The 13,199-nt window shown below is 39.3% G+C and overlaps 1 protein-coding gene across 12 annotated transcripts in view; it reads left to right on the top strand.

The window, feature by feature from the left end:
• The window catches only part of R3HDM1 (R3H domain containing 1), a 170,310-nt gene that overhangs the window by 44,103 nt on the left and 113,008 nt on the right, over positions 1–13,199 (top strand). The window contains exon 1 of one of the 12 annotated variants that reach the window (XM_019480432.2): positions 11,234–11,393. The exons of the other annotated variants lie outside the window; for them this stretch is intronic. The gene's annotated coding sequence lies outside the window, so the exon portion shown is untranslated. Of the gene's footprint in view, positions 1–11,233; positions 11,394–13,199 lie in introns of those variants that run through there. 12 annotated transcript variants of the gene reach the window in all.

Genomic DNA, 13,199 nt, shown 5'->3' with positions numbered 1-13,199 from the left:
CTGTTACCAGGTCCTGCTGCTACCACTGCAGCCAGGCCGTGTGTGCAGCAGGGGCCTGAGCGCCAGGCCTGCCCTGGAGACGGGCTGTGCGCAGGCAGGGTAAGGTGCTGCTCAAGGGATATTCTGCTTCTCCAGGCACTGGTTGCCTTTGCAAAAGCAGCTTCTTGCTAGTGGCTGCAGGAGCTCAGCTGTGTAGGGCCTACCAGTGCTGAGGCAGCAGCGTGCTCTGTAGCTCCAAATGCGCCCAGTGCCACTGTCTGCACAGTCGTCTGTCCTACCCACCCAGGATGGCAACACAGACTGCGTGGGGAGGAGGGCTGCAGGTAGGAGCTATGGTAAGGGGATGATGTGTGTGGGAATAAGGCAGCCACCTCGTTCCTCATCAAGGGATGAAGCAGGCAAGAGGCAGCTCCTCCACTGGATGCTTGATACAATGTTTTGAGTTGCTCTGCGGAGCTCTAATAAAAGGTTTATTTATTTCAATAGTTTAAAATGCCTTGCACTACTACTAAATATTTATTATCGGATTGGCATCGGCCGACATACTTGGTTAATCATCAGCTATCGTTGTCAGCCAAGAAATTCTTTATCAGTGCACCCCTAATTCTCTCATTCTCTTTGAACTTGTATGCAAAATTTAAACCATCAATGACTGCCACCTACTGGTTACAAATCAGAGTATTCTTGCCATTATCACCATCCCTTTGACAAATTCCCTCAGCTATTTACTTGAAATAAATATGGTAATTTTGCTCCAAGTTCTAGGTCAAAGTACTAGGACTTGGTCCAGTACTTTTCAACATCTTTATTGGTGATTTGGATATGGGAGTGAAGAGCTCACTGGCCAAGTTCACAGACAATATTAGTTATGGGGAAGCATGGTCACGCTTGAAGATAGGCTACAGGTACAGGTGGATATTGACATGCTGACAAGTTGGGTGAGTCGGTACCAGATGAAGTTCAATGTTGAGAAATGTAAAGTGCTCCACCTGGAGATGAACAACCCCCAACACACCTACAGGCTTGGCAGTACCAAACTGACTAGCACCACAAATGAAAGGGACTTGGTGGTAATAATAGACCACTGTATGAATATGGGTCAGCAGTGCGACACTTGCCCGCAGAGCAAATAATACTCTGGCATGCATCAATCGGTGCACCTCCAGCAAACCAAAGTGATTCTTCTGCTTTACTCAACATTGGTGAAACCCCAAATGGAGTATACTGTGTCTAGTTCTGGATGCCACACTTTACCAAGGATGTGGTAAACCTTGAAAGAGTCCAGAGGAGGGCCACCCATATGATCAGAGACTTGCACGGCAAACCATACGAGGAAAGGCTGAAGGACCTGGGACTCTTCAGCTTGAAAAAGAGAAGGCTAAGAGGGGACTTGGTAGTAGCTTACTGCTACATCAGGGGAGTACATCAAGGCCTCGCTGAACAACTGTTCACCAAGGCACCCTTGGGGAAAACCAGGAGTAATGACCACAAACTTCTGGAAGACCATTTCAGGCTCAACATTAGGAAAAACTTCTTCACAGTGAGTGTCCAGACTGTGGAATAAGCTCCCTCCAGAGGTGGTGCAATTGCCTACCCTGGAAATCTTCAAGAGAAGACTGGACAGTCACCTTGCTGGGGTCACCTGACCCCAACTATCTTTCCTGCCTGGTTCAAGGGGATGGACCAAATCATCTTCTGAGGTCCCTTCCAGCCCCTTACAATTTCAGTGCACAAATGTTCAATCATCCATGGTGAATGAGAAGACCCATACGGTCAGCCTCCAGGAAATCTAAGTTTTCATTACAACTCTTTTGAGAAAGCAAAAGGAGTAAAAGTAGAAGCTAACGTTTTGCACTATAGCCCAAATACAATCAAGTACAGCTCTGTTAAAATACAGAAATGAGTAGGAAATTTCTGAGTCGGAGCCTCCCAGATCTTTCTTGAGAAGTTGAACTTGATATTGGTTTTTATAAACAAATTGCTTTGCATCAGACAGACATCTAGTACCCAGCTGTATAAGAGAGGTAAGTAAGGGTCTTTCTAAGCTGCAGGCTCTGAGGTGTTCCTATACAATTCTTAAAATAACATTGCAGTATTATGACTGAATATAAACAACAATTGGAGACGATTGGAAAAGCGGTTCGCAGTCAACAGAAAAAAAATTGTTCTAATTTTCTTAGACAATACAGCCTGTGCTTTTCCAGAGTCTCTACCAGCTGCTGATTCTGAAAACTTATGGTTTACAGGAACATGGCATTCCTGGTTGCAGGTACCCCCCTGAAAGAAAAACTTAATTTAGGTGCTGTTTGGTGTCAAGAGATAGCATTTAGAGAATTGCCTGAGAACCTCTCACCTATCTAGTTGTTCCTCAGTGTTCACAAAACCAATGGTCATCTCAATTTGTTCTCTGACACAGGCTTCTAGGTCCATTTATTGGTACCGAGATGACACCTTTCAGAAGAGTTGTTCTTCCTCTTATAAATGGCCTGAATTCATACCAAAGTAATGCTTTCCTAGCTCTTGGAGTCCTATCTTTACTCCAGGAGAAATTCATTAACATTTCTCAGTATTATATTAGTTCCTGCATTAGTAAATATGGAATACTCTGTTACTCTAATGCCTGTAGATTACCTGAAAAGCAGTGTCTAATATGGACAGGGTTCCTTGGATTGTGTTATCATATCCATGCTTCTTTTCCAGCTTCTGATCAGGAAAAGGTGACTTTTGTGTCTATCATACACACTTTTCCTGATCCTTTCCAGTGAATCAGCAACTAATGGAAAAATTAGATAATTTGAATGAAATGGAGGGAGATGCTCTTTATTCCTTTCCACTTATTCTGTTTTAAAGTAATTGGTTTGAGTCTTACCATTTTTAATACCATCTTTGTAATTGCATCCTGTTATACAATTCAGTATATACATAGTTCATTCACTATGATAGCATAAAGTGTCATGCCTCAAATAGGCTTACAGTAGGTAAAAGTATATAATTACTCAGTGCCTGATCATTATGTAGCTGGTTTACAGAGTAAAATAACAAGGCAGGTCTTTGGGCTATGAAAGGCTTTGTTTTAGAAGTAATACATGTACAAGAATGGATAGCAATAGAAACACTTGGGTTAAGAAAGACAAAGGGGTACAGTAACAAAATGAGTTTCTCAGTTTTATGTATCTTGTGTCCAGAACTCTAGTTTGTGATGGATTCTCCCGTTTCTATAATCTGTTCATTTTCTGTATGACAATTAATTAACAAGGCATCTCTGAATCGTGTGTAAAGGTAAAAGGTGTCCTGTTCACAGACCATTAAGTTCCATTGGGATGGTGAAGGCAGGCCTCCACTGTTTTTTGGGGTTTTTTTGTTTGGTTTTGTTTTTTTTTTTAACCTTAGGATGAGGAGGAATTGATGTGGTTAGCACCACTCTCTGGATCTTTACCCCCAGCTAGCGTCTGGCACCCTTCAGACTGGAGGCTGGGTGGGCTTTACGACAGTGCTGGAACTGGAAATAATGAATGGAAACCCACTGCCTTCACCTGGAATAGAACCCAGGTTCTTCCAGTTTGTAGCCAGTCACCCTACTGACTGAACTATGCAGCTCCCCTCAATTATGTATAGAAATTTTTTTTAAAGTTTAACTGTATTTGACTTCTGAGGTCCAGAAAATCTGACTGTTCAGAAAATCAACCAGCATGCAGTTAATCATCAAAAGAAAATAACTGGTTCGTGTTCCCGATTAATTGCCATGATGGCTTTAAATAAAACTTCTCTGTGCCAAGAGCATCTTCTCTTGTGTAACATGTCCCTCTGAAACCAAGAATGTGTCTTTTCTAGCTCTGATATCGCTGCATTTTTACCAAAATGTAGGTGTCCCAGGTGTTGTGGCAATCAGATAATCTGATGTCGAACTGGCTGAATGGCTGAATAAATGCAGTTATCACTTCCAAGGTCCTTCCATACCATACTTATAACACATTCATTCTAGTTAAATTTCCTTTGCTCTGGACAAGGAATCAAGGTCACTTTCTGGTAAAAAACAAAGGGAAACTAGGGTTGGAATGGGAGGAGTGGACAGAGTCATTATGTCTTTTCCTGTTTTCACCACCCTCGACTCACCAAAAATGTTCGCTGCACATCCTTGTCTATCTTCTTTCCCCTACTTGCTTCAATAATGTCAAGACATTTTCCTTTTGAAAAATCTGATCATTTTAGTGCTAATCTAGTTTCTTGAAAACTGTTGGTAAATTATGTCACAGATGTAGCTCTCGGTGTAGCTAAACATGTATTATGTCTGTAGTGTTTGCTCATTAGGCTTGTTAGTATGGATTCCCTCTTCCTGCCCCCACCATCTCCTTCAGCATAACTGGACTCTGGAAGTATTTTTAAAACTGGTTATGAAGATGAAAATTGTGTCCACTATGTAACTGTCTCACAGTTTACTGAAAAAGTTTAATCCTTGAGGACAGTTGTCTGCATTGGATAGAGAACCACAATGCAGATACTTTTTTAGTCTCCATTCTTTAACACACTTAGAGGTTTCAGTTGCCCCTAGGCCTTATGGCTGCTTCAAGTCATGTCTCGTTTTAACTTACGTAAAAGCCCTAAATTTATGTGGTATTTAGAACTGAATGTAATTAGCAGTACCAGACCATTAGGTTTCATTAGCATCAGTATTTCTTGCCATACAGTACAGCTTCACTAAAAGCATATAGACCTTCACAGTAATTATCTGCTGACAGTAATGACATATATTTTATTTCATCACTATCTGCATTTGCTAGCATACCCTTGCTGCATTTTCCAATTCTTATAAATTGGAGGACGCTGTTTTACTTTTGCATAATCCTCAAAAATAATTTAAGAATATTATTACTTCCAGCAAAAATGAGGCAATAAGTGATGTATGCTTGTTTAGAACTAAAACAATGGTAATTAGATTATCTGCTTATGGCAGAGAGAAACTGAGTTTGAGAGTGTTTTGGTTTTTGTCCAAAACCATTTGGATCCAGTCACAGTCTTGTTGTGGTTGAGTGGTCATCTAGTCCAGCCCCTTGCTTAAAGCAGGATTATCCCTGACTAAACCATTCTGGCCAAGTGTCTGTCTGTCTGTCTGTCTGTCTGTCTGTCTGTCTGTCTGTCTGTCTGTCAATTGTAGACTATGACATCTGTCTGCATCTCTTTTCCAGTTCACAGAATTCTTGGACAAGTAATGATTAGGATGTTTGTATCCAAAAATGTCTCTACTTTCTAACTGCTTGGAAGATGCATGCCTAAAAGAATTCAGCTTGAAAAGGTGTGTGTGGATGCTTCTTTGTGCTGCTTAATGGATGGATCTACACATACAATTAATGTGAAACAATTAACTCTGGAGCAGTTTAAGCCAGAGTAAACTGCTTCCAGGCACAGTGTCTACACATTTGCCTGGGACAGCAGCAATTGGAGCTAGGATGGAGCAAAGACAGGGTGGCAGTGGGGGTCAGTTCTAGGTGGCAGCTGCAGGCAGCGGAGGGGCTGGCTGGTGTATGTGGGTGCTGGATGTGCAGAGTTGTGTGGCTAGGCGGCAGCTAGGAGTCTAGCTGGGCTGACCAGGTGCAATTTGCAACCAAGCTCACTATCTACATGTACCTTTAGTCACAGTACAGTACTCCACCATAAGATTGTACTTGTCCCCAGCAGTACTAGCTAACTGTGGTGTTAAGTACTTTACTGCAGCGTAGTACCACCACATGTGTAAACACTGATGCTGTACTGCAGAGCTAATTAATCTACTCGGTAAAGCACACATGCATACGTACCCAGCATGTATGAGTTAAACTGTTATCAGGACTGCTGAGTGTCTCCCTTGAACCATTTTATAGAATTGAGAAAAGCTACTCTTTTTCAGTTCATAAGTGAAGATTTATTTACTTTGTAGTTCTTTATAAGTTGTCTTTTCCATGTGTATGAAGAGGATGTATGCTACATTCATCTCCTGTTAACCCAGTTGTCTGTGTTTGTGTTTTAGTCTTCCCTGAATATTTCTTATTTCTGGTCCGTATGTTTGCTTTATTTTACAGTTATTGTCTTTTGAGCTCTTCATGACTACCAGAACTGTTCTCCATTTTCAGCCTCTCCTGTGGTCTGAAAACACAGTCAGTTCTCAGTCTGTGATTATTCATATCTAGGCCAATTTAAATTAATTTTTAGGGTAAGATTTCATTAGAAGTAATGGCAAATGCTTAAGCGAAGTTTGAAATAGCTATCTACTGGTCATCCTGTGGCATAGGCAGCCTCTGTGTGCAGCACACAGCAGATCAGGGAGATAGGGCAGGAAGCAAAATAGGAGATTGGGCAGGGAGTATAGAGTAGGGATAAGGAAGCATTAGAAGTCCATAAGACAAGGAAGAGGATCTGCCTTTCATTGTCTGCTAGTATGCTAATTCTCTTTAACTTTTGTGTCTTTTTAATCTGGTAAATTCTGTTCTTATAAATCAGAGGTGTCAAAAGCATGTGGCCCCGTGGACTGGATGAATAGTTCAAGACCAGTCAATGGGCCAGATGAATGGCACAGGGCATGGACACCTTTCTCCTCACCACACAAGCTGGGTCCAGAGCAGGCTTCATGGGTGCTGGATCTGGCATGCAGGAGGGCACCTGGATTGGCCCCAGGCAGATGCCACGTACAGTGCAGCTCTTGGTGTGGGTGCTCTATGCAGTGCATGTCTTGGGCTCTGCACGCAGGGCTAGTCTGGCATGCATTGTCTGTGGTATAATATACTGGGTCAACTTGAGACCCAGGGCCAGCACTAGGAGGCTCCGTGGGCTGTATCTTTAACTATGCCTATTATAAATCCATTATGCTTGTTACTCAGACTTCTTTTATTCTAAAACATAAAGGGACATTTTTTCCCTCTTAATTATTATATAATTTTACTAGGAGCAGAAACTCTGTATATTGATTTGTAAAGTGATTTATGGGATCACTTTATTTCCTAGCTTGAAATAGTTACTATGTTCTTCCATGTCTAGGCTTTCAGCATAGCAGTATATTAGGTTCTTCTACCAAGAGCAATGGTTGGCAACCTTTTCAGGCCGTGGGCTGGAATAACCCAGCATTGGGTCAAAGGCAGGTGGGCAGGTGCTAGAACACAGCTGGAGCTGCTTCCCATTGCTGCATCACAGGGGAAGTGCCTGCTGCTGCTGCTCCCCACTGCAGCGTGTGAAGTATCCATTGCTTTTCCCTATCGTGGCACTGGGGAAGCCGCCGCCACCACCACCAAACAGGCCAAAGTCCTGTATCTGTGGACCAGATCCAATGAGCCAGATTCAGACCATGGGCCATAGATTGCTGACCCCTGATCAAGAGAATCAGTTGGAAGTGGCTGGTGGTCTGATTATCTCTCTCATTCTTTTCTAACAGGTCTACAGTTTCAGGGTATCCGATCACTTGCTATTCAGGAGATAAATGAATAATCAGTATGATTGTTCTTTATGTATTTGAAAAAGTGTTTATTGCTCCTGAAATGTGAATCAAATAAAAAGTTGTTTTGCTATTGTTGTGATATCTATTTCTGAGATCAGAATGCCCCACGCTGCTCTTCTTTAAAAATATGTTTTTATCCCTAGCTAATGGAGTATCAATTAGCTTAAGGTAGCTAACATGTTTTTAAAGGATTACGTGGCTACTGCACAATGTGTTCCGATACGAATTTGTCATGCAACGATGTTTCATATTATTCCTTATTTCCTCCTTAAGAGGGAAATTGTTAGGATAATTATGTTTATTATATTCAAGGTAAGTTATTTTCCTGCCTTGCCTTCTTTTGCACCTAGTAGAATTATTTTTCTATTCTTTGTACATAGTTGCAGATTGCATAGTCTCTGCATAAAGCCGTTCCTAGCTTTTTAGAGTGTATTACAACATCTAGTGGGGATCTGTTACATTACATGTCTAAGAAGAAAGGAATTAGTGTTGGTTAATGGTTCTCCGTATGATGCATACATTGTAATTAAAGGCTGGTATATCTTCCTAGCATCTCCTAATATTGGGATCTCTAATCTTAATTTTAAGTATTAAGAATATCATAACTTCTCACCTTTTGCTTAGAAAGGAATCGATTGCTCAATATTCCAATATTTGCTATAGTTTTATTGCAGTGGAAATGACCAATACCCCCTGCTGACACCAGTGGTTTTGAAATTTGTGGGAATTCTCTGTTACACCAGAGTAGAGCTCTGATGCATACCTGTACCTTCAGTGAACAATTCCATGCTTTTTTTAAATTTTTTTTTTAAATTGCTTAGATCTGTTTTGTTCTCTACTCCCCATTCCCTCTTTCACACCACCCTCTGGTCTCCCTGGTACTTAATTACTATGTGCTATAGAATACTTGTTGATGCTAAATTACATTGACTAAATGTAGCTTTTTTCAGATTTTGGAAAGATAAATTTTAAATTTAATCTTGGTGGGGGGGGGGTGGTTTAATTCCTTCCTATTGTCTGTATCTGTAATGACTAAGGATATATAATATAGACATTATTTAGTTGGCTGAAGCTTTTACAAATTGTTTCATAGGATCACTGTAGCAATTAGCTGATCACTGTTAATGTTTAGCTGATAAATACTTTATGCTGACTTGTGAAGTGTTTGAATTGGCCCCAGATTTTAGAATAAAATTAATATTTTACAGTATAGCACTGTGAATTCATTTAAGCTGTATGCAACTACTAGTGTGGGAACTTCTCAGTATGCATTTTTCCATTTATATTTTACCATGATAATTTAATTTAAAAAGATGTCTGGTAGTGATACCAGTTGGCAGACTTCCTTTCCATGGCAAGTAACAGTGTCTAATGATGTGTGGCAAGATCTTTTGTGATCCATTGTTCTGGTTGGGACTGACGTCTTAAGGTGCCCACAGTTTTCTTCTGCCGGTACTATGAGTACTTATCTTTGGTTTCTTATAGCATGGGGGACTGCCATTTTCCCCAAGGTGTAGCACAGATTCACTTCTGTTATGAACAGTGAGAGAGCAACCATTTTAAAAGAAGACATTATACCTGAAAGAAACTGAGGCCAGTATGTCCTTGAGACTCTTGGGAGATGTTGGCTGTTTTGAAGCAGTTCTTTCTTCATGGAATTCTCTGAAGAATATTTATTTTAGTCCCTCCCGTAAGTAAAACCTCTAGTTATGAAGATAACAGAAAAAAGACTATTATTCCTAATTCATTCTCCTCCCACCCCCTATGCCAAACTATCTGTTGGGCTAGAGGGCAGGAACCATGGGGAAAGTGCATTGTGTTTATACACCTGTGTATGTGCTGGTTGGCTTGGTGCTATCGTGTAGTTGAGGTGGGATGGAGAAAGACTTTTCTTGAGATTTTCCAAAAAGGTTTTTTATAAAGAGAGTCTATTTGCTTTTATTTGTTTAGTGTTGAGCGTGGAGAAAAGTTGGGGGTTTTTTTCTTAGTGAAGGAAGATTCTCTATGCAGGAAGAATCTGGTTTTGGGCCAGTTGTACTCATCAGTATGAATGCTGTGGGGTATAATTGCAGATGATACAAAGCCTACTAGGTGTCAGCATGTTTCTAGTAGTCTACCTGCTCTGTAGCTGCTGAGATTGATTTGCTCTGTCCACCACTATCACAGCCAGACTTCTCTTCTCCAGACATGTTTTTAGTCCCTCCTCTGCCCGTGGATCTGTTGCTCAGATCTTTTTTTGGATAAAGCAATAGTGGGATTGACCTGGTCAGGTTCTCAATGGGCATAGAGTTCAAACAATAGCAGTTATGATTCATTACTGATGGGAAGCGAAGGTGTGGCTAGAGCAGGGGTAGGCAATTATATTGGGCAGAGGGTCGCTTACTGAGTTTTGGCCAGCCATTTAGGACCGCATGACAGGCAGCCCAGGGCAGATAAATATTAATTTTCTAAATTTTTTAGGGGTCCCGCAGGCCAGATAGAATGGCCTGGTAGGCCACATCCAGTCCCCGGGCCGCATTTTGCCCACCCCTGGGCTAGAGTGTACTGATCATGATACTCTGTAGTTTTTCCTCCATGCTGTTTGACTACAATTTAAAAGGGCAGTAATCAAAGTAACGGCTTCCAGAAGAGGAATTGTGGGAGTCTGCTAGTTGAATCTCCTGTAAGTTGCACTAGGCATCCACAACGTGCCATGGGATATGTGCCAAAATGCTTAGTAGAAACAGTGAAGACTGAGTTCAGCCCCACACCGCCTTGTTATGTCGGTTTTATGCATGTTAGTCATGACAGCTTTATTGAGGTGTAGTACTTCTGGAATCCTGGTCCTTTGATATTGCAGTAAATGATAGGTGGAGCTTTTCTCCTGCATTTAGGTGTTGATAGTTGTCCTGTTCCAGGCCCAAACACATCACCTGTTCCAGAGGTGGAAGAAGCTCTAGTTTACCATTCTGCCATGTATCTCAATTCAGGTTTAGGGTATTTTTAATGTATTGCTTGGAAAATCTCTGAGTTGAGTAGCTTCAGCCAGCAAACACCTCGGTGTAGCATGAGATCTGTCATTAGAAATTTGTTCTCTTCCTGAGTCCAGCTGCTGGTATACTGAAGTAACTGATTTCTCAAGAGACATAGAGCAACCAAACTGACGTATACTCACAGTTTATTTTCCCCTTGCAATTGAAAATGCAATAAAGAAGCACTCGGCAGTCCAAAAGCTTAGATTCAGCTACAGACTCTAGTTCAATTCATTGCACTTAAATGCCTTTGTGGATCTGGATCTTAATGTTCAGATGTTATTGTGATGAGAGCCATATAAGTACTTAAGAGACAAATAGCGTTATTATTTTTTTGAGTGTTTTTATACCAATATTTATGATATGAAATGGAATAAATAAATTTAGACTGTATTTATATATGGAATTAGAAGGAAAATGAATACTGCACACAACACTGGTTTCATACAATATTGATTTTGGGGTTAATTAGCAGGAAGAAAAGAGTTGCATAGTATAAACTTTTTCTGGTGGGAGAAGGTCTGATTGCATGCCCCAGAATTTTAATGGGAAGAACGATTAAAATCCCTACAGCCATTTTATAACGCATTTACAGCTTCACAAGGTTTTTGCATCACTTGCTACTGAATTGCTAATGAAGAGCTCAGTATAGCCTGTGATGCATTTAGTTTTTCTGTGTGGTGACTGGCTAGAGTGTTACTGACATCACAACATACAGCTGTTGATTTTCTATTGTCTCTGAGGCTTCAGCAAGTGCCTTAACAGACTGCTTGAGCAGGTACCTACAAATGCTTGAATTATCCACTAAGTGTATTTGTTCAGTAAGCTCTTAAAAAGGAGCAATATAGAGCCTTGATATGATACTATGGAAAACCTATCTTCAGTAACTCTGCATAATGAAGCTAAATGCCAGTATGATGCAGGTATGTGACTTTTATAATATAATGTTTAAAAATATTTTGAAAAGAAGCTTTAAAAAGCTTCTACAGACTGGTTACAGCCAATGATTATATTCAATTATTTTTTCACAAAAGCAGTTTCTAGGCCTAATTCATTAGCATAGAAAATGTAAATAAGCATGTTACAAACAGATAAAAATCCTTATGTATCATTTATTTCAAGGCAGATTATTAAAAAAAAAAAAAGCAGTAATTGTATGGCAGATTGGTTTGATAAAAATAATCTAGCAAGAATAGCATTATAAATTAATACAATAACAGTGCCAGAATCAGAAAATCATTATAAATGTATCATTTTTAAGAAAAAGGCACAATGTGCTTATAGGTTGTAAAAATGGGGAGAAAACCTGTTCAGTTAATCAGTTTTAAAAAGTATTTTCTTACACTTCTGGCCTCTTGTCATTATAGTAAGTAGGTTTAAGTAAAGTTAAAATATTTTCTTTTATAAAGAAACTAATAGATAAATGTTAAACCAGAAATAGACTCTTTCCTCTGTCTTCAGCTTGAGGACAGGCTATACAAGACATGATAGATTTATAAATCTATGCAAGGCATTAATCTCATTTTTGTATCATGTAAATCCAGTTTAGATGATAGAATCAGGTTTTTTTTCAGGGAGTGTGGGGATTAGAAATGAGAACTGATAATTTGTTGAAGACTGTGTCATTTCTGGGTTGTTGGGTTTTTTTTAAGTTGTAAAACTAACAAACAAAGCCCAGAACTATCATAGCTTTATTATAGCTGTTAAAAAAATCTAGTGTTAATCAAAGGACATTAATAGCTTTTTAATTTTTGTTATTATGCATCTTGATAATTCTGGTATCTTCATTACCTGTAAATTATATGGGATAGGATAGTAGATGGTTGCATTTTTTTAACAAGTAGCAAGAGTATGTATGTACAAGCTCTTTCACTGTACTTATGCATTTTATAAGGCTTCTTGGTAAAATTAATTGATGTTGGCCTATAGAAACTTTGTGACTATGGAACAAAAAATAAAAATTCAATAATACAGTAATTTACAGATCACTAAATCTTCTTACTATGTTTATCATAATTCCTTTGTTTAGAAATTCCCTGGATATTATCTATTTTGGTTGCTAAAATTTTGATGCATGATCCCTAAGATCCCCTACAACCCCTGAATAAATTAAAGGTTTTGATTCTACTAGAATTAGAATACTATTAAAATCACCAGCTGTAGGACCTTAAACCTTAGCGTGTATGTATATCTTACACAATTTTAGGTATCTATCCTAATTTTTCATTTTTAGGGATGGTGGGGAAATGAAGGGCAAAACATGGACTCCTATGTTTTAAGACTGAAAGTGGGATTGTGTATAACCATAGCTTCTGTGTCATTTCTTTTTTAACAGAATTGCTATGCTGCCATTTTAACACATATCAGGTGTGGGATTTTTTTTAATTTAAATGAAGATTTGGGCCATTAGACAAAGCAGTTAAATGTTTAAGCTATATCCATTTGAAAAAGGTCACAGGTGGTGCCGACACACATTTTGTAATACGATGCATTTCTAAAATATGAATGCAAGAATCAATTTCTGAATATTTTAAGATTTTAGGTGACATAAATTTATAGTCTGAACACAAAGAAGCTTTTTAATTTATAATTCCTTCTCAACGAGCATCATCTGTTTTCACATAGACTTTGTGAACAATTTAAATTGGATAATAACAGTAATTTTTATTGCATTTGAGGATAAAAAAAATGAGTTTTTGTTTTCTAAAGATTTTACTTAATTTTTAAAA

The sequence above is a fragment of the Alligator mississippiensis genome, chromosome 4 (genome assembly GCF_030867095.1).
Source record: "Alligator mississippiensis isolate rAllMis1 chromosome 4, rAllMis1, whole genome shotgun sequence".
NCBI lineage: Eukaryota > Metazoa > Chordata > Crocodylia > Alligatoridae > Alligator > Alligator mississippiensis.
Note: the sequence above shows the minus strand (reverse complement) of the source record. Positions and strands in the feature narration are given on the sequence as shown.